We start from the raw sequence: 27,821 nt of genomic DNA, 5'->3' as shown, positions 1-27,821 counted from the left end.
TATCTATGAGGATGAGTAAAGTTTCAGAATTTTTTCACAGACTGTGTGGGTGAAAGAGAGGTACAGAAATAATGAATAGCCAGTATTATGGCATTTTCCTGTGTTGACAGGGACCTGGATTGCAAAATTGCCAACTTGTCTGATTCAAGTCAGGAATTTAAACATCTGTAGTAAGGACTAGGACAGTTAAGTGGGTTATCTTGGGGTGATGTTCTAGTGTTCACTCAAAGATTCATTTTGAATCTTTTCTAGCAAGATTCTTGAAGATAGAATATTCTTGCAAAGGAACTGGTTTTGCTTGGTTAGTGTATTTTGAATGCTGTATTTTGGAAAATCTGCTTGCTGTTAATCTGAAATTGTGTTATGCAGCTGCAAAAGTGCCCTCCCTTCTCCCTGCTCTGTTATGGTGGGAAAATAAGGGGAATGCAACAGAAGCAACAGAAACTGAATACCATAGTTTTTGCTCTAACATGTTTATGGCTTTCTTATAAATAAGATTGTGTTCATAGAATCACAGAATTGTTTGGGTTGGAAAAGACCTTAAAGATCCTCTAGTTCCTACCCCTGCCATGGGCAGGGACACCTCCCACCAGGCCAGGCTGCCCAAAGCCCCATCCAGCCTGGCCTTGAACACCTCCAGGGATGGGGCATCCACAGCTTCTCTGGGCAGCCTGTGCCAGTGCCTCACCACCCTCTGAGTGAAAAACTTCCTCCTTGCACCTAATCTAAATCTACCTATTTTTTTTTTTTTTTTTTAGTTTAAAGCCATTCCCCCTTGTCCTATCACTACACCCCCCTGACAAAGAGTCCCTCCACAGTACTCCAGGTGGGGTGTCACAAGAGCAGAGTAGGGAGGGAGAAGAGAGAGTCCCTTGACCTGCTCGACACGCTTCTTTTGATGCAGCTTAGGACATGGTTGGCTTTCTGGTCTGCAAGCACATATTGCCGGCTCATGTTGAGCTTCTCATCCACCAAGACCCCCAGGTTCTTCTCCTCAGAGCTGCTCTCAATCCATTGTCCATCCAGCCTGCATTTGTGCTTGGGATTCCCCCAGCCCAGATGCATGACCTTGCACTTGGCCTTGTTGAACTTCGTGAGGTTCACACAGGCCCACCTCTCAAGCCTGTTCGGGTCCCTCTGGATGGCATCCATTCCCTCCAGTGTGTTGACAGCACGGATTATGGAGAAAACAAAATGGTAGGAAAAAAGACTGGTGGTTACAGCAACAAGATAGTGTGGGAATCCTCTATAAGCTGCTCAGCATGCTGGAACAAAATTTCATGGGTATTTTTAAAACAATAAATATAATTGTTGACTCATTTATGTATTTCCTTTTACATAATGTACCACCCCCACACATATACTTGTTTTTGCTCCACTGTTCTTTACAAGACTATGTGTATAACATAGTTGCTGTAATCCCATCCTTCTGTCCCTCAACTTCTCCCCTAAGAGCTTTCAAATAATGGTTTGAAATGTTAGCACTTCTCTTTTTCAAAAATATTCATCCTCAGTTTTCAACTGAGCACCAATTTGAATTGCACTTCAGATACTTCTCATTTTTGTGCGTTTAAGAAACCAAATGGAGTGTGCTCATTCTTTGTTTTCCCTTCGGTAACAGAAACCATCAAAAAGAACAGGACCTAATTTATCTCATATTTACAAATTTGGTAATACTATGTGCATACCTCTTATCATTCAGATTTTTAGTTTTATTAAAATTCTTCTCTCACTTCCCTTTACCAAATGCAGAATTATGTTAATCCTAAAAAATACCTTAGTCATGGAAATAAGTGAAAGAAATATATGGCTGTGAAAGGGCAACAAAATGAAAAATTTGAACTGCAAAAGCCTTTTAAAAACTTCAGATACTTGTTTATTCTACTCAAGTGACAAATCTTTGGCAAAGACACTGTTATGGCTTCTTAGTTGTAAATACATTAATTTGTACATTTGACTGCAAATACAATAGTAGATATTTTTATAACTATCCTTTAAGAGCATATTTTAAAATATTAAAGCCTTAAAGAAGGGCATAAGTATCTGTTGCACAGTTTACATCATTAATAGCTAGAAAATATACTCTTTATTTTAGCTAGAAGATATACTCTTATTTTTCATGTGTAAATATATTCTAAGGATTCTGCTCCCAGATTTCTCAAATCAAGATCTAAATTGGTGACTTATGTGGTTGTGAATTTCCATGCTTGTGTTAGTATAGACAAACATCTGTGGAATTAAGTATAATTATGAGAATTGTTTGTGCTTCCTGTATATCTCAGGATATGGTTAATAGAACAAGTAAAAGTCCAGCCCTCTCTTGACTTAAATAACTAAGTAAATAAATTGTCATAAACTCTGGCAGAAGCAGAAAGATTGGACTTCTGCGTACAGTGCTATTCTACAAATTAAATGAGTGTTTAGCTGTCTCCCAAGTGTAATGTACAAATAGATGTTACTAAAATATGCATCATTATTACTGGGCAAAAGAGTTGTTACTCCAAAGATTTTTTTAAAAATTTTACTTTTCACAGAAATGTATTTTTATTCCTCCCCTCTTCGTTTTGTTTTCATGTCCATTTTCTATCTACTGGTGTTACATCATTTGCACGCTTGGTTTTTAATGCTCTTGTGAAAGTATCACTCTATTACTTCCAGCTGAGTAAGTACTCAGTTGCACCTCATGAGCTTTCCAAGTCACGTCTTACAGCAGTGACAACCCTGTTAGGAAAACAACTGAGTTTTTAAAGCCCAGTTCTTGTTCTTGAACACAATGTTAGCGATGTTTGGAGTTGATTGTGGGCCTATTGATGAATGATAGTGCAGTAATTTCAATTATTCCATTCAATGGTGATGTAGATGTTGATCGGTTTTCAGATACCAATCCAGTCTCTTAATACAGCAGCTGGCCACATGTGCTGGCTTGCCCCATTAGAGAACAACCTTCAGAGAAAATGAGTCCTGAAAGAACTGGGTCTGGAGTTTAGACATTTCCTATGTAACTGGAAAGTAAAGAAGAAATGGGTGGGCAATTCCAAAGGCAGTGATGAACTATCACTGGCCTACACCTATGAAAAGCCAATAAAACATCAAGCTTATATAAGGCAAGGTAGAAGACTTATTTCCTCAAACATGTGTTATGAAATTTGTCTTGTACTTAAACCTTTAAACAGAGTTCTTGGGTCATTCAAGTGTTCTCAATAGTGAAAAAATGTTGGAAGTATATGCAAGACAGTTTTTATTCCAGTGCCAGCTCTACAATTCAACATTAATGTCAACAACTTTTGTCACCAGGAATGCAATATAACCAATAGCAGAGGAAAATCTGTCCAACCATCCGGGGATGATTCCTCTGCTGTTGTAAATTAGCTGGAATTTTTGCGAAAAGCTTTCCACATCATGAAGGCTTTGGAGAGTATCAGTGCAGGCTTCAGCTGGCTTTAATTTGCTTTACTTAGCTGTATATTATGTCCGTGCTTGCTCCTAAAAGTTGTGCGCAAATAATTACTTGTCATCCTACAAATAGTGCAACAGAACTTGGTAAGCAAAGCCAGCCTTGGATGGGCTGGGCACAAAGGGAGAGCTATACAAGTATTTTTTGTGCATGTAGTTTTCTTTGAAGTTACTTTTTGCTGGATTTTTTTTGTTGTGCTGTCGTCCTTTGGCTCTGTAACTTCACAAGACTACCATACATACATAAGGTTTATAATCCTCATGGTAAACTATTAGTACTCATAAATCCATTTATTTTCATACATTCTAACATTTTCTGCTGAATTATGGATGTTTAGATTAGTTACCTTGCTTTAGCCAAACATTTTTGTCTGATACAGCCAATTTAATGATATATAGGGAAGGTATGTTTAATTTAAGATCCAAGGACACTTGTGAAGGGCCTGTGCGTGTGTGCTCAAAAGCAGAAACTTTAAAAAAATGATCTTTTTTTGACATTTTTCAACTACAAAAATGCGTTTTAATGAGTTTTTTCAATGCTATGGTACATGTAAGCTGTATGTTTTCTGTTCTACTTTGTTCTTAACTAGCTTTTCGTTGTATGTTTTAGTTTGGCTCCTATGAAATAGGAGAGTCATATTTCTGATGTACAGCACGTTGGAACAGGTTTTACTACATCTCCTTTCTTTCCATTTGCTGTATTTGGTACGTGCAAATTTGAGAATTATCTACCTTGTATTGATGATTAGAACACTTAATTTCTTTGCAGGGTAAAAGACAAGACCTACTTATGTAAATCAATACAAATTTACCTGTTTTCAGTTTAAGCTATAGTTACACGTTTTTGTATTTTTGATGGATATGACCTGTTTATTTTAATTCTTGGGTAGAAGTCAGTGACACAGAGGGAAAGAGCTCATCCAAACCAGGTGTATATTCAAACTGATGGGGTGGGAAGTACCTGCTTACTGTCAGAAGTACTTCTGAGCTATACTACTTTCTTTTCATATTAAAACTGTGTTCAAAGCTACAGTCTTGAATACTCACTGTTTTTATTTTATTTTTTGAAACTTTCACATTTAGGTGAGTACAAGGTGGTGGACTGTACAAATGACTTCCACGTGTGATCAAGCTGCTAGTTTGTTTTGTAGTGTTTTTTATTACTATTATTTCATAAGTTACTATTACTTTTGTATTTTTTTTTTTGCAGAAACCATTAATGAATAAGGGTCCTAGAGGTGAGAGCTCAGGATGCTCCTTTTGCAGCTGAATTATGTTTTTTTAACTGCTTTGTATGAATTAGGTATAAAGAGTATTTTATTTAATTATAAATTGTAAGTGTGTTAGTGTTTAAAAATGTTGATGATTTGATCAGATCTACTGACATATGTCTTTTTTATTTTTTTTAAATTTAATTATTTTTTTATGAAATAAATTTTATAGGATTTCTTTATGGTGTGAAAATAATGTACTGTCAGGGGGAGAGGAGGGAGGGAACAACTTATCAGCCAATCAAGGCTTTTCATTCCTGTTGAGATTAATGAGGAAGCTAGAAAAAGTAATCAATTCCAAGAGCACCTTCAATATATATGCAAGAGCTTTTTAGGTGTGACTTTTGTAAAGTAATCTGTGATTTTTGTATTCTGAATGACTGCAAGGTGAAATATTTCTAAAACTTGTTTGTGTAGTTCTTTCTTCATGTTGCTTATACATGTGTTTCCTAAAAAGGCTCATTAGCTATACTAAGATAAGCCAGAAAGAAAAATCTGAAAATGATCTTTAACTACTTCAATTTTCTATATGGAATTAGCTGTTTAGAGAACTCAAAAGCATGTTTTGTACTGTGATTTCACAGGAGTCATTTCACAGGAGATTTCACAAAATCATGTCATCTTATTAGAATATTAAATCAGACTGCTGTAGCAGCTGGTCCAGTTGTCCAGGTTTCTGATGTGTGTCTTATGCTATCTCATTTTGTGTGAGCTTTTTATTTATTTTTGCATACTGACTTATGTCCGTCCCCTCCCCCCCCTTTCCTTTTGGAGACGTGTTCTCTGCTGTGCTAATAGAAGCACTAGAGAAATGCTTTCTGTTTTGAAATAGTGATACACTTTTTTTTTAATTCTTTACTACAAAGGTTCCTAAAAATGGATGCAGCAATGATTTGTTAGTTTAGAAACTCTACTTCATACATTTCTACACAAAACTTTACAACACTTCTGGAACACAAACTGTGCATCAGCAAATAGCTTTTTTTTTTTTTAAAAGAAACCAGGGAAGTGCTTGTTTTTCTGAACCACTATGAAACTGAATGCTGTCTGTATACCAGTTCTGCCCTTAGTTCCCTAGGTCATGTTGCTTGTGCAAAGATATTGATCTCGAGCATTGAGATTTAGCAATCTGCCAGTTGCCCCTGTGTACGTTTCAGGCTTTGCCGCATGTTTGATATGTTGCCCTAGAAGAGGGCTCATTTGCCAGGAGGCCGCGTTCCCTGATTTTGGATTTTTCAGAATGTTGTGAAGCATGATTTCAGTTTTGTAGGAATGCTCAGCTTGTAATCTTGGTCATCTATATTTTATCTATGTTGTATTAATATTTTAACACATAAGATGAACCTGAATGTTTCCAGCTGTTATTTGAAATCCTAGTTTGCAAGGACACTTGCTTCAAGAACTGAAATCAATTGCATTTGTGTAACAAATTAAATCACTACACTACCATTACATACTTGTTTACTAATAGAATAAATTAATAGGAGTGTAATATGTAGAAAAATCCCACTTTGGAAGAACGTATGAAAAAACAAATCCATCCTTTAGCAATCGTCATTTTTGTGAAATATGATAAGGTAAAAGGATTGCTGACATACCGTTTCACTATATTTTGGAGTAGGGAAATCCTGTTCTGCCTTTAATTCTGCACAAATCCTGTGACTTTTCTTCCTGGATTATCTTTTAAATCTTTTTTTGTTGCACAGAAGGGACACGCTGGCTTTGCACTTGCCGTGGTTATAGGAAACCCAGGAAAAAATGGTGTGCATGGTAAAGTGTATTCTGTTAACAAACTGAAAAGCACAGACAGACATATAGCTTCCAAGCTATAGATGGTGTTCGTAGGTCGTATGTGTTACTTGGGGAAGGTGTGCTGGCAGTGGCAGAGTACACAGACCAGCATTCCACAGAACTTGTGACTTTGTACCCTGGAAGCATTTGGCAACCTGCAGAGATTGTTACAGCAAACATTTTAAGCAAGTTTGAAAAAGTTGCTATTACAGAAAGAAAATAATCATTTAACCTAAAATAAACACATTCTCAAACTTGCTAGGAAAAAGAATAAGAAAACTTTTGTGTGTGTTTTTGTTTCAGGGTAGACTGGACATGCAAGGGTTTTGCCTCTGTCTTGGTATAATTATTGATCATGTTGGTCATACAGGGCAATGGGCAGCACAGCCACAGCATTTTATATGTAGTAAAACTACACATGATATCCAGGTTATGAAGAACAAAAAAGGTGAGCCTAAAATACAACCAACTTAGAAAAGAAAATCAGATTTTCACACTATGATGTAAATCTTACTATTCTGGACAAAACACCATCTGAAACATATGTATGTACCCGGTTATTGTCAATCGTATGGGTGTGTCTTGTCAAAACGTGTTGGCTTGTTATCAGACAGAATGAAAAAGTCAATAGGTACTAGGAAGACTGACTAGAAGCTCAGTTTTAGACTAATGAATTATTGCCAGGATATAGTTACTATGAAACCATAGTAAGTTCAACAACAAAAACAATAGTGAAGTTGTTAGTGATTGGAAATCTCCTAAACCCATCGGGGGTGGGTAAGATTACATGAATGGTGTGCTCTCCTGATAGCCCCTGAAAGTATCTTTGCAACAAGCTTGCCTTAATGTCTGAGACTATACATCCTGGCTGGGGCTGCACATAGGGCTGCAAGCAAGGCATTTTTGCCCCTCAGTAGTCCTAAGGCGATCAATGTACCCCTTCATCATAGAATGGCTTGGAAGGAACCTTAAAGATTCCCTCATCGCAACCCCCCTGCCATGGGCAGGGCCACCTCCCACCAGACCAGGTTGCCCAAAGCCCCATCCAGCCTGGCCTTGAACACCTTGAACACCTCCAGGGATGGGGTATCCACAGCTTCTCTGGGCAACCTGTGTCAGTCTCACCACTCTCTGAGTGAAGAATTTCTTCCTAACATCTACTCTAAATCTTCTCTCTTTTAGCTTAAAACCATTACCTCTTGTCCTATCATTATCTGCCCATGTAAAAAAGTTTCCCTCTTTTCTATAAGCACCCTCTAAGTATTGAAAAGCTGCAATAAGGTCACCCCGGAGCCTTTGAGCCTTCTCTTCTCCAGGCTGGAAAACCCCAAATCCCTCAGCCTGTTTTCATAGGAGAGGTACTCCAGTCCTCTCATCATCTCAAATTCATTGGTGAAGAGGAGGTGTGACCAATTTCTAGTAACTTTTGGTCATCTTGAAAAGTTTAGTTCTTTGGTAAGAAAGGGATTTCAGCTGACATCATGCCAGAGGTTGTGTTCCTGGACCAGCTGAAGATGACCAGCCAACTGGACGGGTTGATTTTGTACAAGCTCTGTTTGTACAGAGCTTGGCCAGAAGGAGTGGCCCTCTCTCCTCTGTTGCACACTGCTCAAAACTTGTTAGGAGAAAAGACTTAGGATTCTCACCACTTTAGCCATCGGTAGACTTTCAGTGTGAAATTTTAGTGGAGAATGCTGAATTTTAGGCATTCTTGTTTTACTGCTTCTGTAGTTGGACAATTTAACATGGTGTGATTCAGAAGATTTACGTGTTCCCTAGGGTATAGGTCCATGCCACATCCAAATGAGCATTATGTCTACCTTGGAAGGCTAGTGTGCAAGGTGAGCATAAAAATACATGGTGCAGTATAGATTTGGGTGGTTTCTGAGTTTCAGCAACGGGCAACAATTACCCATGTGCTTTTGGTTTGGTTCAAGCTAAGGGATAAATTCCTGCTTGGGTCCTGTGCTTGCATGTCACTTGATAAATAAAGGCCGGCCCATTTCTGAAAAATTACTTACTTCACATTCTCACTTCAGTGTAGTTGTCTGAGGAATGAAGAAATACTTTTGATTTGTTTATCTATGGTAGTAAGTTCTGGTATAGAATTCCACTGAGTTGTTGGAACTATAATTTTAAATGTTGATAGAATGTTTTTCCTAAAGAGGTATTTAAACAAAATGTTGTCTGGGTGATGATGTTCAAAACACGTCTTTTATTTGGCTTAGAAACCCAATTAATGAGAGGGCTTTTAGGTATTGAAAAACCCTGCATTTGTTTTTCAGGTGTGAAAAAGGCTCATATAAATGAATAGTATGAGAAGAAGTGTGAGCCATTCAGACTACAAATAAGTAACATGGCTCCAAAAACATCCCCTCTGCCAAAATTGTTTGGATATGTTTGAAAACACTATTAAATAATTACTAGTTTCGAGAGTGATACCATTTCTGTAGGACCTTTAACAGATATTGAAATAAGTATGGAAGAAGAAGTTAACCGTTTGATTTTATATATATATATATATATATATATATATATATTTAACTTAAAATGACCCAGGGGGTTCCAGATTGTTTTTAGCAATGGAGCAGCTCTTATCCTTCAATCTATTCAAGACCACCATGTGCTTCTAATAGAGACTTACAGGGAAAATATTGTAAATAGGACCATGTGCCAACCACGGCCTTTTGGACCACCACTTGGAAACTGCTGCCTTTTAATATTTATTTATTAGTCTATCATATAACTCTTTTGGCCACAGCAGGAACACGCATTTTAAGTGTTAGTGCTATAAAAATCATAATGCTAACTGTCATGATTTTCTTCTTAGATAAATCTTCCACTATTATTGCATTTTCTCTTTTTTTCCATATTTGATCTGCTGTGTTGGAAAACTTAAGTTATTACACTTGAGTGCATGTGGAATCATTTAAAAACGATAATAAATACATTTCTACATATTAACTTTTCATGGGCCCTGATATTCAGAACAGTGATTAAATACATGTGCTTTTTTTAGAAAACATTTACATAGTATTTAACACAGTATCATATGCTTTGTTAAATAGGTGTATTGGTGTATTTCCTGAGTTGGAAATTAATCTTGCTAAAAATTTGTTCTTGAGTCAGTCCTCATGAAATGTGAGCAAGTCCAGCTTTGTAACTGATTTTTATGGATATATCAGCTTAGTTATTATAGAAGTACAGTCACAAACACTAACTGAAAAAAATGTTAATATTGTAAAATTTATTCTCGTGTTCAGGCTGAAAAGTGGTTGAATGAAACTTGAGTTGATTTTAGGTTTCGGTTGATGGTTTCTTACATGTACTTATTTGAAGACTATAAATACTTGAAAATAACAGCAATGAATAAAAAGATATTTTTGGCCTAACTGCAGTGCTGTTTCTGTGACATTAACAGTCCTGCTGAATCTCGTGGCTTTTGGCTTTGGTTTTTGTTGAAGGCAATTTCTTGTTACGTAATGATTTCGTCGTGTTTGCGTTGCGCTGAAACCTGGCACGCAGGGTGTGCACCCAGGCTGCTCACTGGAGGTGTGCACGCAGGATACCAGCACCGTGCAGAGCTGGCGTGTGTGCTTCGTCTTCCTACAAAGGTATAGCAAGATGAAGCAGCATCGGCTGTCTCAGTCACAGAGAGCCACGCTCTCCTCGTCACCCTGAAGGCAGCGAGTTGTTGTTTTGCTAGGTAAGTTCTAGTTAAGCTCTTTGGTTTTTAACACAAGATATAAATCACTGGGCTTTATTTCAGTTTTGTTTCTTGGTACCCAGGTCTGCGTTTGATGGCAATCAGTAGGTACTCGGGCCTGAGAATGCCCCTAGGTACAGTTTGCCCTGCAGACTCCCCTTTCCTGGCGTACCGCTGTCTTATGAGCTGCCCGCATTCTGTCTGTCTTGCCGTGCCAAGCCAGTGCTAGGCTGCCTGAGGTGGTGTGTGTGCTCTCTGGCTGCACCTGATTTCTTATCGTCAGCATGGAGAGCAGGCCTGGTCTTGTGGGCGGCCTTGGGGCAGCCCAAAAGTAGTGGCGTAGTTACAACCGATGTGTTTGGTCTTTGAGATGCCTCTTGCTGTTTGACAGTCGATCGGATGGCCTGTCTTCTAGCATTCCAGCTCTCCTAAACTCTCGACGGAGACTGTGGTAAGTCTGTGATGCTTTCTGAGAAGTTTGTGATACCTGCCTAAAAATACTCTTTGTGGAGAGTTTACGAAGAGTTGGTGTGACTCTGAGGTGCTGTCTCAGTAGCTGACTCCTGCTTTGAAGTAGGCTCTGTCATGTACTGCAAGAGGCAGCTCCAGGAGGCAGGAGCTCTGTTGACTGAAAGAATCTACGTGCTATGAAGAAACGCTCTGACCCACTTCATCCATCTGCCTGGGCTGGTGGTTACTCTGTCTCCCTGAAGCATGAAAGATCAAAGATTTCCAGGTGTGGCACAGCATTATTTGCTTTAGCAGAGCTGGCTAAACAGGGGGGATAAGAGATTTCATGAGGATTTCTCTAAGCAGGCACACCTTCTGTGTCAAAATTACATCACTTCTGTGAGGTTGTTAAAGCTAGAGGATTACATACCTTGGAGCCAGTACTGCATCCTTCATCTTTGCTGAGTGAATCAAAGTGTGACTGTTTCTGTGGTGTTAATGTTGATGTATTGGTACTTTGTGGTAAAGACGTCATTTTCTTCTACCAAGGCTGCTTGCTGTCCAGTGCACGTCTGAAATCTTCTACCAAGGTAGTTTTATTCTTCCTGTATCTCACCAATTTATAGTTTAAAAAAAAAGTGGCTTTTTCCTCTTAGACTTCTTCACTTAGGCATCCTTTGAAGAAATCTGCTTGTCAAAGATTCTTTACTTTGAGAAGCCTACTCTGCTTTCTTGTTACTGCATAGGAAGTGTTGATGGAGCACAGGACTGAACTGGTTTGCTTCACAGAACAGTCAGCTGTTCTAGGCTTATTGATTTTTCTCTGGATAGAACTGAACAGACTTCTTTGAGAAGTCTATGCAGACTCCAGCATCTTGTTTGTTGAGGCTATGTCTCTGTTTGCTGTAGCCAGGACTTCCTCAAGCTATCTGGAAGTTCTTGTTGAGATATCACAGATATCGTATGGGAAGATCTCACAGTTTTCTTTGATATTCTGCAAGTGATTTACTGAGCTACTCAGTCTTGTTCATCTATTCTTGGTAATGTACATACCACGAAATATAACAGGTACTCATTTCCCTTCTAAATTTGCATAGAAGAGCAGATAGCAGCTATCTTCTTTACATCCTTGTTTAAAAGGTGTAAATGCTTCATCCACACAATACAGAGCCACTAAGCTCTAGCCTGTCGTTAGATTATGTGAGTATAAATAGAGTAGGGAAGAAGGTTTGCTTGAAGGAGAGTCTTGTGACTGTGATCAGGATGCTGTGGAAAGCCTGTTCCTTTCAAGTGGCTTTGAGGCATGTACAGTCCCAAAGTTGGATGAATCTTTCATGTTGTGAGGAGTAGCAGGGCAGGAATGACCAAATAGTGTTTGGCTGGGCTCATCATAGATGAAAAGCTAGATAGAACTGTGGTCATTGCCTTGAAAGTTTGCCCAGAGAGGTTGTGGAGATATTCTTGGAGATAATCAAGATCCATTTGGACATGGTCCTGTGCAGCCATCTCTCTGCCCCTGATTAATTAGGGAGGTTTTACCAGATGACCTCCAGTGATCCCTTCCAGCCTTATGCATTGTATGATTTTGTGAGAGTGTCACAGTGATTTCAGTGTAAAATTTTTACCATTTGGGGGTGAGGTTGTGATGATTGTTAACTCCATGCTATTAAAAGCAGCAAGAAAAAAGTTTCAGGCAGTATTACACATTGATCTCTTTGAAATTGCCTCCGTGGTTAGGTAACAACTTGGCTCTGAGACTTCTTGAGCTAGAATCAGTTGAAACCTGCCAGCTGTGGATGAGGACCATAGATGATTCCCACCTTATACTCGTCTTACTTCACTAAGCATGATCAACTGTTCTTTTGGGTCTGAAAATAGAACTCTTCTGTCTGAAGAAGAAATAGTTGTCTGTCCTATTGCCAGAAGAGATAGGATAGAGATTGATAAACTCATGAATGGTATGGAGAGATTAAAAGAGGGATGCTTGCCAATTGATTTTTTTTCTTTTTCCTTCCAATCCAAGAACTAAGGGCACCAAGTAAAATTAGCAAGATGTTGTTCTTCATTCAAAGGGTGGTGGTGAAGCTATGGAAGCCTTGCTTTTGAGGAACAGGAGGGACACATGTTGCATGTCACTCTGGTGTACTGCCATTTTGTAAGCTCTGTAGTGTAAACCTTTGTTTTTATTCTGAAATGGGGTGGTGGTGTGAGGGGAAACAAATCAAAAGAGAATTCAGAATTCAAGGTTTCTTAGACCAAAGCTTCATTTCCTCATTAATACTGAAAAAGTATTCAACACTTGAGGAAAAAATAACATATTACCAGAAGAAGAGAAACCTTTCTTTCGCAATGAGAGTATTTTTTTTCATTTGAAAGTTGCTATAATGGTCTTGGCCTGCTTGTACTTGTTTGCTTATTTACCTTTTTTTTTGGGGGGGGGGGGATATTTGCATATTGTTTTTCCTCATAGTGAAGAAGATAAACTTAATGAAAGAATGGTATTATGTAACTAAAAAAAAATCAATCAAAATATATTTGCATGATGTGGTAGAATATCCAAAGCAGCACTGATGACTGTCAAGCCACTGTTTCCCATGTTTCAGTGTCTTGAGTGTGTAAACTAAATTGTGTTCTTTCATAACTTGTGCAGGAGCCTTCCTGGGTTTAATTAGTAGGAAACAATAAGCTGTAATTTTGTACTGCGGTACTAATGTCTTGGAGTATTTGACTGAGATACAAAACTGTCAGGGCCATCAGATTTTGGTAGGATGGTTAGTTTGGTTTTAGGTTTTTAAGTTGTTTGGATGGTCAGGAAAAATACTGGTCATGACTGGTCTTTTCCCTTGTCCAAGACTTGAAAATGATTCTCTTTGTTACCCACTTGTGGAACATTAGCTGCTGTAGCTAGGTATTGAACCTGTTTTTTAGGATCACAGTGTCACGGTTGGCGGTAAGGGATCTTCTGGCCTGCGTAATGACTTTGGAAGGTAAATGAGAGGACACAGGAGGAAAAAGTTTTCTGCTGACTAGTTAAAGTGATTCTGACAATTCCATTGCTGCTTTGGTGGTGAAGTGAGCTCGGCTTTATAACCACTGGTTATGACTATGGTAAGCAGCCAAAAATTTTGCAGGAATGCAAGAGACGAGGAAAATTTGACTTTAACAGCTTATACATCATCCAAAAGTGAAAGGAATTTCATGGGACAAAATGAAAACAGTTATACAGCCCGTGGGGATTTCCTCTACTGAATATCAAAGGTATACTGGAAACCATTGAGGTGTAAGCACTTCTGCTTGAAAAGGTTTCAAGATCCTTTATGATGAAAGGAGTTAGGCAGTTGAAGTATAAGGGTTACTAACAAGTTCCATTGTAAAGTACATAGCAGTGCTATTTGAAATGTCCCATTGACCTCAATAGGTCTTTGTTTTATTTCTTTCTTGTTGTTTCTGTTTGACATTGAGACTGTTGAAAAGATTCTGTGATTTGATGTTTTTGGGTATGCCTGTCAGTTTCACCTCAATGGCCTGGCTCACGCTGGGCCAAATTCAACTTCAGTAATTTCAATACATTTGTTTGCCAGAAATTCCTTTTTTTTTTTTTTTAAAAAAAAAGCAGGTCTTGAAATCACAGGACTTTGCATTATCACAGGTTCTGTGATGTATGCATTGGTTTTAGGCATTTGTTCCTGTTTAGAGGTATTAATTCTAGTGTAATTAAGTATTATATACTTAAATGTTGATCAAAGAATTATGACATGTATTAGAAAATTGTAGTGTTTTCCAAATCTACAGAAATTCCAACCAGATTCTTACCACCCTGCAGACAGTAATCTTGAGAATAATAGGAAATCCCTGCAGGGTGTGCCATTAACTTTCCCAGAGGATCGGCATTTATATTGTAAACTTTGCAAGGCAGAGGCTGCCATTTTGTGTGGCTTGCAGTTCTTTAATTTTAAATTAATTAGGTTTTAATTCTAAGTAGAGTCTTTATTTCAGTTGTTCTCAAAGTTGTTTAACAAAAATAGCTTGTTCTGTGAACATTGGAACTAACAAATTGCGATTCTCCCACAAATTTTTGTCCTTTGTTTCCTGTCTTGTGTCTTTCATCATAGTTTCCATCCTTCTTCCCTCTACCCCCTTCTTGGGAAAAAAAAAAGTTTATTATAATTGTAAAAGGCAAATACACTTGATAACTTTACAATGGAAGCTGATTTCTTCAGTGTATGTGGACTTAATCAGGACATGATTAGAACTGTGTTAATCTCATATAGCAAGCACCTTCAGAGATTTATTGTGGCTTGACTTCTGGGGCTCTTCCTCAGATGTCTAAGAATCAAACAGGTAAAAAGCAACATAATGAGAAGAGTCCCATTGAAGACTACAGAACTTTCCAGTTTTAATTTAAAAATATGTTTTTAAAAAATCAAGTTTTCTGAGAATGGTAACTCAGATAAATGATTCTTCATGTAATTTTTTCTATTTCTGTGAAGTTAAATGAGTGGATATATAAATGTTCGTAGCTGATCTTAAACTTCTGAAAAGCTTTTAAGTAAAGTATTGTTCCTGAAGGCTGTGGATTTTACAGATGCAGCCATTCATGTGAGTGCAACTGGTAAACAAAACAGAAGGAACTACAGGTAAAGGAATTAACCGACGCTGTGTTACTGGTCAAGAACTCTTAATTTTCTGGCTGAACTGCTCTCAGGGCTCCACAGTCGAGCAGTGGAAGAGCAAGCATTTTTATGCCACCAGCCTGGCCAATATAATCAACATTTATGTGAACAAATTAGAGATAACTACAAGAGGATTATCTGTAATATTTAACCTGTGATCTCTAGAAGCTCAGTGTACTTGTGTCTCAAAAAATCGATGGCGGTACCACAGCCTGCCGGGGTATGCAAGGAGAAGTAGTGCTGGTTGTCAAAGCGGAGTTGCAAGTGAAGTTCTGTTCCAGGCAAGCTGCCTGTGGGGTTCCTGGAAGACATTTCTGGACTCCCCTAGCTTACATTGCACCCAGCCAGGTGAAACAGGAATGATATTCTTCAACAGCTCTGTGTTGTTGTGTGTGGTTTTTTTTTTACTTTTGTTTTAATACTGGACAACTTTTGTGTGTGTTACATAAGAAGCTTAAGGAACTTGCTTGTTTACATAGATGTGTCCCTCATCTCTGCACATTGTTCAAGGTATGTACCTTACGAAAAAGGAAAGGTAAGGACAAGCTAAAGTAAAAATAACACAGGCAGTAGTATTGTTTTAGCAGAACATACTAAGATGGCAGAGGATGTAAGAGCAAGAGGCATAGTTAGAGGGTCTGTATGTAAAGATCTTGGCTTCTGTTGTGAATAGACCGACTGTGGCATAGCAAAATTGCATACAAGAATGTAAGGAATTAAAAGTCATAAGATTACCAAGAGCTGTAAGACTCGACCGAGTCTAAGTATAGAAAAACATTTTAATATATTATTGTTTTAATAAAAGTCAACAGTCAAAAGTTGCAGGAAAAAAAAAGATAAGACCTAGAAAAATCATAACTCTGAACAAATAGCACAGATTTTTGAAGCAGCAATATATTAGTAAAATATATCTTGAATCTGTGCTTTTAGTAAGAATCCAATGATAGAGTTGTGTAGCAAGGAAAACCTCCTTTGAGACTTTAGTTTAGCAGCTAAATCTTATCAAATTATGCATTGTTTGATACATTAATCAAATAAAAACAAAAGAAAGTAGTGAATTAGAATAAGCAGACTAAACTGAAGTCAAGAATCAGAATACAGAGACTAAACTGAATATTTAATACTCATATTAACTTGAGTTCAGCACAGGTTCTGTACGTGTAAGACTTTGCTTACTAGTTGAGCTGTCTTGTTTGAAGCTAATGGTTAATAGCTTAGAAGTTGATTAACTTGTCATACCAGTCTCACCATACTTTTGTTTTTCTCAAACTAGATGAAAGGTTCATTTAAGTATGGTTACTGTACTACTGCATTCCTGATGATGCTGGTAGTTAATGGCACTCTTTGTTGTAGAAATCAGGAAATGTGGGTTTGAGCCTCTGGGATCTGTATGGCTGGAGTATGAAAATATTATGTCTTAAATGGCAAAGTGTTGCTGGAACAACTTGGCATGCAGCATAGCTGATAGTAGATGTCAGTAGTTTTGTTTTTAGAAGAATTTATTCACTTGCAGTGCTGCTATGTCATGTCCACCCATGCAAAAAATACTTCTTCTAAACCTATAAATCTCTTTATTAAGAAGACTACTCCGTATTTGTTAGGGTGCTCGGTAGGGGTGTCTGGCTTCCATCACAAGTACTGTCTGATTGCATTTTTATTCAAAATTGATTGAATCTATCTATTCAGAATCTAGGTTCTGGTTGGTTAAATTGGCTGACATTTAACATGAATTAATTTTGTTATACTGAATAAAACATCCCTTGTGGTATGCAGCCTTATTTCAATTTGAATTTTTAATTTAAATAGAAGGAAATTATTCATGGAAGTTTACATAATGGAATGTTTGTCATAAAGTGCATTTAATGTATGCCAAGCTCAAGTGTTCTTACTGTGAGAAGAGGCTGTGAGACTTTCTTGCCCATTTGGCTTGTTTTTCGAAGTTTTCAGTGAAGTGTGGGTGGGGCAGAATTGGCATTGGAGACAAGAGAAAGATTTCTGGATTAGCAATTAATTTCATTGAAATATTAGGATCCTTGTGTTTCTTACAAATTTCATTTTGACTTTAATTATACAAAAAAAAAAATTGAATTGATGTTGTCAGTTTTCCTAAATTAAATACGTGTGTAGTACCTTGGATGTTTATGGAAGGTCCTACACTATTTTGCTGTCTGAAGGAAAAGTCATCTATGGAAATACAACGACTGCCAGTGTATCTCTTGGGGCTGCTGTTAGGGATGAAAGCATAACTTAGCTTCCTTCTCAACCTCTGGTCCCTCTACTAAGCAGTGTGCATCATTTGGAAACTTTATTATGTAGTGACCTGTTCTATCTAGGTGCATTAAGGATCAGTTCCTTAACCACGATGCCAGAGGATAAGGCAGATAGTTCAGTGCTGCTGAAAGGAATTTCATCTCATTGAGGACACCATGGTTGTATGCTAGAGATCATGGTTAAACTCCTGTCTCCCCATGTAGACTCTTAAGTAGCTATTATGCAGTTCCATGTTTGAAACCACGTCTTTTGGTGCAAAAATGTAAATGGAAAGATGTCAAAACCTATATGTTTTCAAGCAAGCCTGAACAGAATATCATAATTATGCTGTGTGTACATGGGATACCTATTGTGCATTCCTCACTTCTTCACAAGAAAAAGTTGCTTAATTCTAGCAGGATTAATTTCTTATCGAGAAAGACTGATGGTTTTAATTTTCATGAAGACCCAACTGTAAAGCAAATGTATTAAGTATTAGTGATGAGCAATGGCAACCCCTTGTAACAAACTTACCTTCACATTCCTTTCCAGAGGTGGAAGCTAGTCCTGCAAAGAACTGAGAACAAACCAGAAATGTGCATTTTTCTGCTTTTGAGATATGTGGCAAAATTTCTTCATGTTCTGCAGGCTTACTAGACAATAGTGAGGTCTGAGGAAATACATAGTGATTCCAAAATTAACTTTCAAATTAACTTTTAATGTGAGAAGGAATCTGGAATTTATTCAAATCCTCCCCCTCCCACCATGCTGGGATACTAAAATGTGATGGATGCAGTCTAAGGATTTACGGCTCTCCCATTTACATTCACATACAGAGGAAGTGCCATTCCTGAAAACTCTCAACATCCTAACTCAAACTTTCATCAATAAAAGATATAACAACGTTATACATATAGAAGCAGTGCATTAAATTGTTAAGTAGATTTATTTATTTGGAGAGAAGGCTACAGATGATGAAAGGGTGAATTCACTACAGATAAGAAATGGAAAAGTGGGTCAATTAGAAGATGACGCTTGGATTTTGGAAGTAGATTGGGAAATGAATATTCCTAATTGTTCTAAAAATGTCAAGATTCCTATCATTCTACTGTTTATTCAGATTTAAGTCTTTTTGTTTGTCATCTTTGATATGATCTTTACAAGTGCTTGCTAACATAACTGTCATTCAGTTATTGCCTTAAAACACATAGTATTTTTTGCATTGTATGAATACCACGTTGATTTCCCATCTACACTAAACAGTTGACTTGTAATGGTGGCAAGCAAAGTTTGATGATTAAAAATATGGCAAAACTGAAAATACAACAGAATACTTGTTTTGTTTTCAGTTGACTAAAGCACTTTTTTTTTTTAGCATCAAACAATGTCTTTGTATTCAATAAGATGAAGCTATAAGGGTAGGTTATTTCAGCTCGTAGGCAGGAATGGAAAATTGCTAGTGTTTGAGGATTTTGCTTTGAAGGTGTGTTTTCCACAACTTTGTAGACTAAAGTATTGAACAAACAAACAAAACAAATTCCCCCATCCCCCAAAACAAACAAAGTCACCTAACTCTGCTAGGTTTTGGATTATAACTCAGAATTGTAAATAAGTGCCTCCTGCTGATGGAATAAAATGGTGTTAAATCTGAGAAGTAGCAAGATGGTGAATACCGTGTCTTTTAAAACTCATTTTCCTTTTTTTTTTTGTTACTTACTCTGTTTCGTTTCAGTATTACTATAGTTAATGCTTTCTTAAGAATCATGAAATTATAGCCAATGTTAGAAAATCTGGCAATTTTCAAGCATTATCAAATCTAATCTAGGTATTTAAGAGGTTGGAGCTGAAGTTCCATGACTTGCCAAGGCAAGAATTATTCAGGAGATAGAAAAAGTTGAGTATATTGTCTTCAGGAAAGCATTGAAGTCTCTGATAAGACTGGAATTCAGCTGTTGGCTATGCCATCATTCCTTAGGAGCTCCGTGCATACAATGGGTCTCTTGCCTCATGCCTTTAATCACCTAAGAGAAGTCCAGCCTGTAGAAATGTTTTTTTTTTTGTTTGTTTGTTTTGGTTGGGGGCTAGGATAGTGCTATATCATTTGTTTAATGAGTTCAGTACTGAAGGAAACTTGAAGGAAAATTATTGTATATACTAATTGTCCTTAAATGTAGTTTAGAACTATTAAGACATAATTTTCCTGCACTCTATTGAAATTTCTTCTTCTATAAAATCTGTGAGGTATTTGAACTACTTGTTGCATGAGGGGAAAAAAATAGAAAATCACTATTAGAGTATACATCTGTTAAGCTCTGCACTAATTTCTGGGTTCAAACTCAAAAAGACTGTACTGCGGGTTGCAACAGACTGAAATTGGAATGTTCCTTTTTTTATTTGTATTTTTAAAAATAATTTACATCTAGTATTTTCCCTTAGCTTTTGCAAAATAAATAATTGTTCAATAATTTAATTAGGTTGTAGCATGACGTTTTTAATATATAATCAGTGCTTTGGATTGATTTAAACTTGGAAAACTTTGCCCTTATAAGGGAGGTGGATGAAAGATGAGCCTAAAATAGGAGACTTGGCACATGCTTAACATCTTCAGAGGGGTATGAATGTAAGGACTGTTTCCAGCAAGATAGCTCTAGAAAAATCCCTGTATTTTAGTCTGCTTAAAATTTTGGGCAGCAGGATTTCCCAGTTGTGTGATAAACACAAATAAACATGCTCAGCGTCAGAAAGCTGGAGGAGTCTTGGTGCATAAAGTAATCTGGATTTTTATATATATATATGAAATGAATAAATCCATCTTCCAGTCATCAACGAAGTAGCCTGTTCATTATGGATGATCTTCTATCCTCCTGTTCTGTAATCTTTGCATCTGAAGCCACAGGAAAAGAAAAATATAGGTTATGCCTGCGCAGCACCTACTCTGCCCCTCTCCAGAACTACTCACTCATATTCTTTGTACGTCCAAGAAACCGCAGCCCCTTTTTTCCCCTATGAATTTGTTTTAAAGTTATGCTTAATCCAGAGGAAAAGAGCATGTTCACATGGTATGCGCAAGTTGCTGTTTGTCAGCTAAACCTCAGTACCTGTTCCCTGTGCGTGCCACTACCCTGTTGCATGCAGTCCCCTTTGCCCCTGTGCGCGGTAAGCATACAGGGCAGCTGATCCCTCAGCCAAACGCCAGGCCGGCTCACAGCTGGAACGAGGTGCAGCACGACGTGCCAGGACTGCGTGCATGCTGAGCGCGGGGACCTTGATCCCTATGGAGCTGTGATCCTGACTTCGGAACCGAAACCGCTTTAGGTGATGTCTTGCTAAATGTTTCATCTGGAGATATTAGAGCTAGGCCTTTATTGTTTACGTAACGCTGGGAGATGGTAGCCTGTATCCAATTACAGAAAAAGTGTGTGTGTTGTACTTAACTGGTGTCTATTAACTTAGTAAGTGTCCCCGCTTCTCTTCGTTACAGCAAACCTTTAGTCTGTTTATATTGTTGCACCTTATAGGTGCTGATGTTTACAAGCCTAGTGGGATATTTGCTTGGCAGTTATGCTAATAAGCAAGCTTATAAATCTATCGACTCCATATATTAAGGTTATGCCTTGCATAGTCCAGGCTTTTAAGGTGTGATCCTGATTGATTTACCTAGCTCGATCTAATTAACACCTCCAGTTAATGGAGTTAAAGCCTAGGGGGAAGCTTAAGCATTAACTTGTGAGGTTTAGCACTTTTTGAAGAACAATTGCTTTGTCTTGACAAGAGTTTTAGTAAGGAGTTAATTAGGTCAGAGCAGGTAACAGATCCTACATCGCTCTTAATTGCCAGGCAAGGCAATGTCCTACCTGTGCAATCCCAGAATTTCAGGCTTGCTGTGATTCAGTGTAATTTTTGTTCTCATCAGCTTATGAGAGTTGTGGGTAGTACAATACAAATGTGATGAAAGGTATTATGCATTCCCTATATACTAAGATATACCCTTCACTTAGAAAGGATTTAATGACCACTTGAAATTCAGAAGTTCACTGTTTAAACTTGTTTTGCATTAAAAGCAATGATTATGATTATGCTGTCTGTCTGTCTTAGGGTTTCATCACTTATTACTTTTGCATTATTAGCTCTTTTCAATAAAAATTGGCAAATGTCTCAAAGGGAGGAGGAGTAAACGTCTCAAAAACCTTTATAACAGAAAGCTGAATAAAGGAGAGAGACTTTATTAGTACCTGAACTGAGGAAGAAAAGGCATTAGACCCAAGGGAATTGGCATTGGTAAGGGTGATCTCATAAATGTCTTAGCCATGGAAAGAGCTTTAATGTGACCAAAATCAATCAACCACATAACACAGATCTGTAGGAAAGTAAGCTTTGTTACTTTACTCACAGTGCTTTTTGAATTTTTTTTAGCAAGCATGCATTTACTTTACAAATAGCCATATCTTAAGCAATCTATATTGAACAAGGTGGCTATTGGCTGTGTGCATATTGAATTAACTGATAAATTAACTTTATTTAGATTTCAGAGCTGCATCCAAGATGCATTGCATTGCCATTAGGAAAGCCAAAGCCAAGACTGAGATGATGGACAAAAATTGAGAAAAATTAATTCAGAACATGTTTGCAAATTCATTTATTTGTTAATGTTATTTTATGGACTCTTTAAAAGCCATTCTGTAGGATGATGAAATATACCTTGTTTGGGTGTACTTCTCCATATGAATGGCTTTATCTTTTTTCAAGTCATTTGTGTCAAGATGTCAGCTCAGAAAACTTTTTGTACCAAATGAAACAATGTGAAAATATTTAGGTGTATTTGTAGGGGAAAGATGCTTTAGCTTTCTGGGAAACATCAGTCTGGGATTACAGTTAGAGACAGTATATGAAACTAAGTGACTAATCCAAATCTTTCATATCCTAGTTGTTTTACAGAGTGACTTGATTTCTTGATTAATTTTTTTTTCCTGTTTGGGAATCTGCATAAGATCTTTCCCTGAGTCTTGACACTGATTATATCATTGACTGTATCTTATCACTCTCCACTGTATTAAAAAAAAAAATCAACTTGTATATGTACATAAGGGTTGCATAATGACATTAGTAGGCTGGTCACTTTTCCAATGTATGTGAAAGTGCTTAGCAAAGGGCATTTTTTAATGAGGAGTTTGTTTTCTTTTTCCCATAAGAAGACTGCTTCATATTTGAAATGTTATCTGCTTGTTTAGATAATCAGGAAGAAGTGGAATTTTCTTTGCCTGCAAATGTGTTGTCTTTTCTGTTAATTCAGAAAGTCATTTATTGTGTGATGGGGTAAAGTCTTTTCGACAAGTCTCAGAGCGATCTGATATCTGCTTCTAACATTGTCAGTGACTTGGAAAGATTTTAATTAAAAGCATTTCTTGTGTCAGTCAAATGCAGAAGCAATAGACTGTTGATTACTTTTAGTTACAATTTTGTTAAAATTTTTAATAAAAAGTATAAAATGTCTTTGAACTTTTACAGTAAACCATCTTCTAAGAATTATCATTTTTTAATGTGAGAGCACAGCTTCAATTTATTTTTTCCCCCTCTGTGCTTGATTAATGAAAGGGATTAGTATGGTTCCTATTGTTTACATCTCTGTGGGCTGAGATTATTTCATTGTCCTGCTTTGCTGTTTTATTCACTTTAGTACTAAGGAAAATAAAGTTGTTTCTTCTAAAAAGTGATGTGTGTCAGACTTCTCTTGATGTGCATAAAAGGTCTGTCATGCGTAGAAAGGCATTATTAAATTAGTTTTATAAGCAGTGAGGCAAGCTGACTGGGGTGGGTAAGTTGTGCTGTGAACAGAGATGCAGGGTTGCCAGCATCCCAAGCCAAAGCCCTCTTGTTCCTAACTGATGTCTCCAGCAAACCAAAACAGCTAAGCTTTTGTGAAATGTGACCACGTTGTGCAGAGAATGTTGACAAAATTTATGGATTTAATATATCTTCAAAACCAAATAAAATTATTTTGGGGGACTTCAGTGATGCTGGCCTTTATAATTTAAGTAAACTAAGCAGTTCTGTAGCTGTGCTAATTTAAGGATAGCTGTGATTAACATGTGCTGCAAAAAAACTGAAGTAGTCCCCAGTTTTGTCTCTTTCTGCTTCTCATTTGAAGGTTTTTTTTTTCTTTGTGTTGTGGTTGGGATCTTCCTGTTTCCATTCCTTTCACTTTCCATTCCAAAATAATGAAGATAGTGGTGAAGGAAGCAAACTTTCTTCTCCAAAAGACAGCTAGGTGGAAATGAGCCAAGGATCAAGTTAAGGCACCCCTTCAGAAAATCACTGCGAACATCTTAGAGTAGAGTTTCCAGTGTACAGACATCTGATCCAGCTTATAAATATATAGCAAAGAAGAAAAACTGTATGTATGCAAACACTGATAATTTTTTTGTTAGAAAAATAAACCATATATATTCCACATAAATCCAACCTCTCTCTCGATGAGATTGTTTTTTCTTTTTTAGATTGTTGGTTGATACCCTTATCTCTCTTCTATGTGGGGAAACTGCCACAGTTAGAAAAAAACATGACCATTAAAATATTTGTCTCATTCTTAATTCCTGAGTGAGAGAAGATTTGAAGATTCACCCCTCAACGGAAGGGAAACAAAAGGCATGTGCTAAAGAGGGGCAATGCTGCAAATCCTGTCACCTGGAGGCAGTGGCACCCACCAGCAATGCATGCAGCTGTGGTGTGGATTTTGAGTGTCCTTTTAATTGAGGATTCTTTGTAATGCACCAACCATAGGTAGGAAATCTGAGGGGCCTGCTATCCAGGGGCAGTAGGCTACTTGAGATCATGTCAGCCCTTTAATGTGTGACTGAATCTCTAATCCAAAGGGAAATGAATAATTTTGTGTGAAAAACATGAGTGAAAAATGTATATTTTAACCCCAAAATCTATGCGGAGGGACATTCACTTCCATAAGTAAATTTTTCCCCTTGCTTGGGGAAAAACCCACCTGTAGGCTGAACACTACTGCTCAAAACAAACTAAACAAACAAAACTCCCACCACCTTACTTTGCAGACTTAGAGCCAGAAAACTGAACCAGAGCTGGACATATTGAGGACATCTGAGTTTGCCAGAAACACTGTCATCAACTGTGCTGTTGAAACAGATTTAAATTTCCCCTCACAGCTGTCTGAAAATCAGAGTATAAAATCAAGATTTGCTGTATTGCAACTGCCTCACCTTTAGAAGAGATGGGTTAGTTGGCTCTCCCAGAGCTGAGGAAGATGAGGAGAGAGATGGTCATGGAAGACCTCAAGCTGAGGATTATATCTTAAGTCTTGCTGTAGCAGTACCCAAACTTCGAAAGCTCTAAATGTAGATGTTGAAGACGTTTTGCACCATACGCTGAAAAAAAAGACAAGACAAATGACGACAGAGCATAAAACTTTAAAATTAAAAATACCTCCCCCCAAAACATCAAATAAATTAATAAATAAAAACAAGTTTCAAGATGATTGTCTGATTTTGTTTAAAAAAATAAAAAATACCTAAAGATAGATGCACATAAATTTGTGTATTTCACACTGCAGAAAACACTTAAAAGCCATGTGATTTGTGAAATCTTTTTTTTTTTTTTTAGAAAAAAAGCCATCACTCTGCAAATGAAAAATGGTAGTTTAAAAATGTTCAATATTATGAAGGGGACAAAGGCAGTTTGAGTGTAACAAAGAAATGAGGGAGGAGGAAAAAGAAGGCAAATCTATGATCTGAAGCTGGTGCTTGTAGGAAGTAACAAAAAAAAGCAAAGGAAACCCAAGGAGAAAACAGTAACTTTGCATGTAAGAATGTGGAAAATGACAAATTTATCTCTTGTATTTTGTTTAAAAAAAAAAAAGCAACAACACAAAAAGCCTCTATTGTGGTGATAAGAGATGATTATGTGATTATGAAACACTTTCCAGTACTAGCTTAGGAGTCTGTGAAAGAGCAGAGTATTTAGACATACTAGGTAAATCAGCGAACTCCTGTCCAATAACTTCTTGGATTATCTGCAGAGCTCTCTGTACTGATAATATTCATTATTATTTTCTTTCCTCAATAACTTGTTGCATGTGGAAAATTAAGATTTACTTGGAAGAAGTTCCAGACTTAACAGCCTGACGCCAGTCTTGGATAAGACTGACCCAGGACTTGATTAACCAAGAATTAAAAGAGGTCAGTATAATTAACGCTAGCCAACATAACTTATTTGACAAGATCAGCTCTGATTTTTATCTGGGGAAACGATTAGTAGTTTTCATGCAAATATACTAAGATACAATACGTTCCAGAAACAGAGCTCAGATAAAGTTTAAATAATTGAGTGCTGAGATTGCTGTACAGCTCCTTCCTCTCCTCATCAGTACTGAGTGAGCATGGTACGGTGTTCTAGCTCTTACAGTCTTTAAAAATATTTTTTGTTTTGTTTTAGCCCCAGAAATATTGGGAAACAAAACAGAGATAGTCCTGGGAGCAAAGAGTAGGAGTCAGGATTTTTTTCTCCTGAGAAGAATTCTCTAACTCTAGGCTCGAAAAACAATGTTGGCTGTCACATTTTGCCCATGTTTCTTCCAGTCATTCTGAACAATGAAATACATATAAAAAGAGAGCAGATGATGAGAATTTGGATACTGCGGAGACTTAAGATAAATAATTAGATCTGTGACTGCCATTTATCCTGGATAAATTTGTAGACGGTCTGTGGTCCATACGTTCTGACTTGGTGTTGCACAGAGCTGTAAGAAGTTGGAATAGGGCATAATCAAAATGCTCTATACCCACTTACACTAATTATGGCTAATAAGCTGTAAATGGGGAATCACTGAGTAACTATTTCAGTGGAAAACTGCAAGTGGCTTATTTGATCTTATGCACTTTGATATTTACAATACGAAATAGAACCTCATACATGAAAAAAGTCTGCAAACGTTACAAAAGTTTGTGAAATGGTGAACAGTGAAGAGAGCAAGCAGCTGCTTCAGAACCATATGGACCACTTGGCAGGTGGTAGCAAGATGACAAAATGCATTTGAATGCAATTAAATGTGGAGTCCTGCATCCAGAAACAAAGGTGGCTGTTGGAAGGATGATGGTGAATAATCAGCTGAATCCAGGAGTTGCTGATATAATCGTGGCAAAAAGGACCAATACAAATGTGGCTGGGCAAATGGAAAACAGAGCAAAGATATATACAAGTAGTCAGGATGTTATAATTTCTGTGGTAAGCTAATTATTTTGTTTGCTGCTGGCACCCCTAAGTGGGGTTAAATTATAAGTGCTCCAAGCCCAATCTTTTGATTAAAGAATCAGAAACAGCTGAAGAGCCTGGGTCTTGGGTCCCTTCAGAAAGACGAGGTTGAGGCTCGGAGAGATGACCTTTGCCTGCCGCTGTGCTCCTACACAAAGAACTGTTCTGTGGTAGCGGGTCCGTAAGTTAAGCAAACAAATCTATAAGCAGATTCAGGGGCAGGAAGACTAGATAAATTTAATTCAAAACTAAAGGTGCAAGTTTTTTTCAGTAAGGATAACAACAGCAGAACATTGCATTGCCATATATGGGGTGAATTTCACGGTGAGTTTTAATCAAGATCAGATGTCTGTCCCTACAGAAGAGCATTATTTCAAGTATTAATTCAAATATTAATTTAGCTTTGTGGCCTGTAATACATGAAAAGTAAGGTTATGTGATCACAGTGGATCTTGTGGTTTACTAATCTGTGCTCCCTGATGTGATCAGGTGCTTACTGTACGTGTTGATAGTCTTGTTTTAAGGGAACCCAAAAGGGAAGGTGGAAATATTCATCGTATGAAGCTCAGTTTCCCAGCATGATAAACATCTGTCTCTTCATAGGAGACTTGAATTAATTTATTATTTTTAGTTCACAGGCATCTTGGAGTAGGGTGGTGTTATTTACACATTACAATTGTAAACAAATATGATGCCAACGAACCAAACTTAGAGTTGCCTTTGCAGTGTGTTTCACATTTACTTGAATAGTTTTTCATCAAATGTTCATTCTTCCAAAATGGATGCTTTATTCTTTCACATTTCATTTACTTCAGTCATAACTCTCTCTCTCTCTCTCTCATTTATATTGAAATAAAATTTTGGCTATAGTCATATATAAATACATAGAAACTTCTTTTTATATAAAATACTTAAATTATATAAACATATATAAATAAAACTCAATACATCATGTAA

The 27,821-nt window shown here is 37.3% G+C and overlaps 1 protein-coding gene and 1 long non-coding RNA gene across 6 annotated transcripts in view; one reads left to right on the top strand and one right to left on the bottom strand.

Moving 5' to 3' along the window:
* NCOA2 (nuclear receptor coactivator 2) overlaps positions 1 to 27,821 on the top strand; it is a 198,378-nt gene that overhangs the window by 28,196 nt on the left and 142,361 nt on the right. The gene's annotated exons all lie outside the window — the stretch shown is intronic.
* LOC308190338 lies at positions 467 to 22,110 on the bottom strand. Its single transcript, XR_013947112.1, has 2 exons — positions 15,204 to 22,110; positions 467 to 15,131 (listed from the first exon to the last, which is right to left on the bottom strand). It is a non-coding gene; the product is annotated as an uncharacterized lncRNA (long non-coding RNA).

This window comes from Anser brachyrhynchus, assembly GCF_964034855.1.
Source record: "Anser brachyrhynchus genome assembly, chromosome: 2".
Lineage (NCBI taxonomy): Eukaryota > Metazoa > Chordata > Aves > Anseriformes > Anatidae > Anser > Anser brachyrhynchus.
This window is presented reverse-complemented; position numbering and strand designations above follow the sequence as displayed.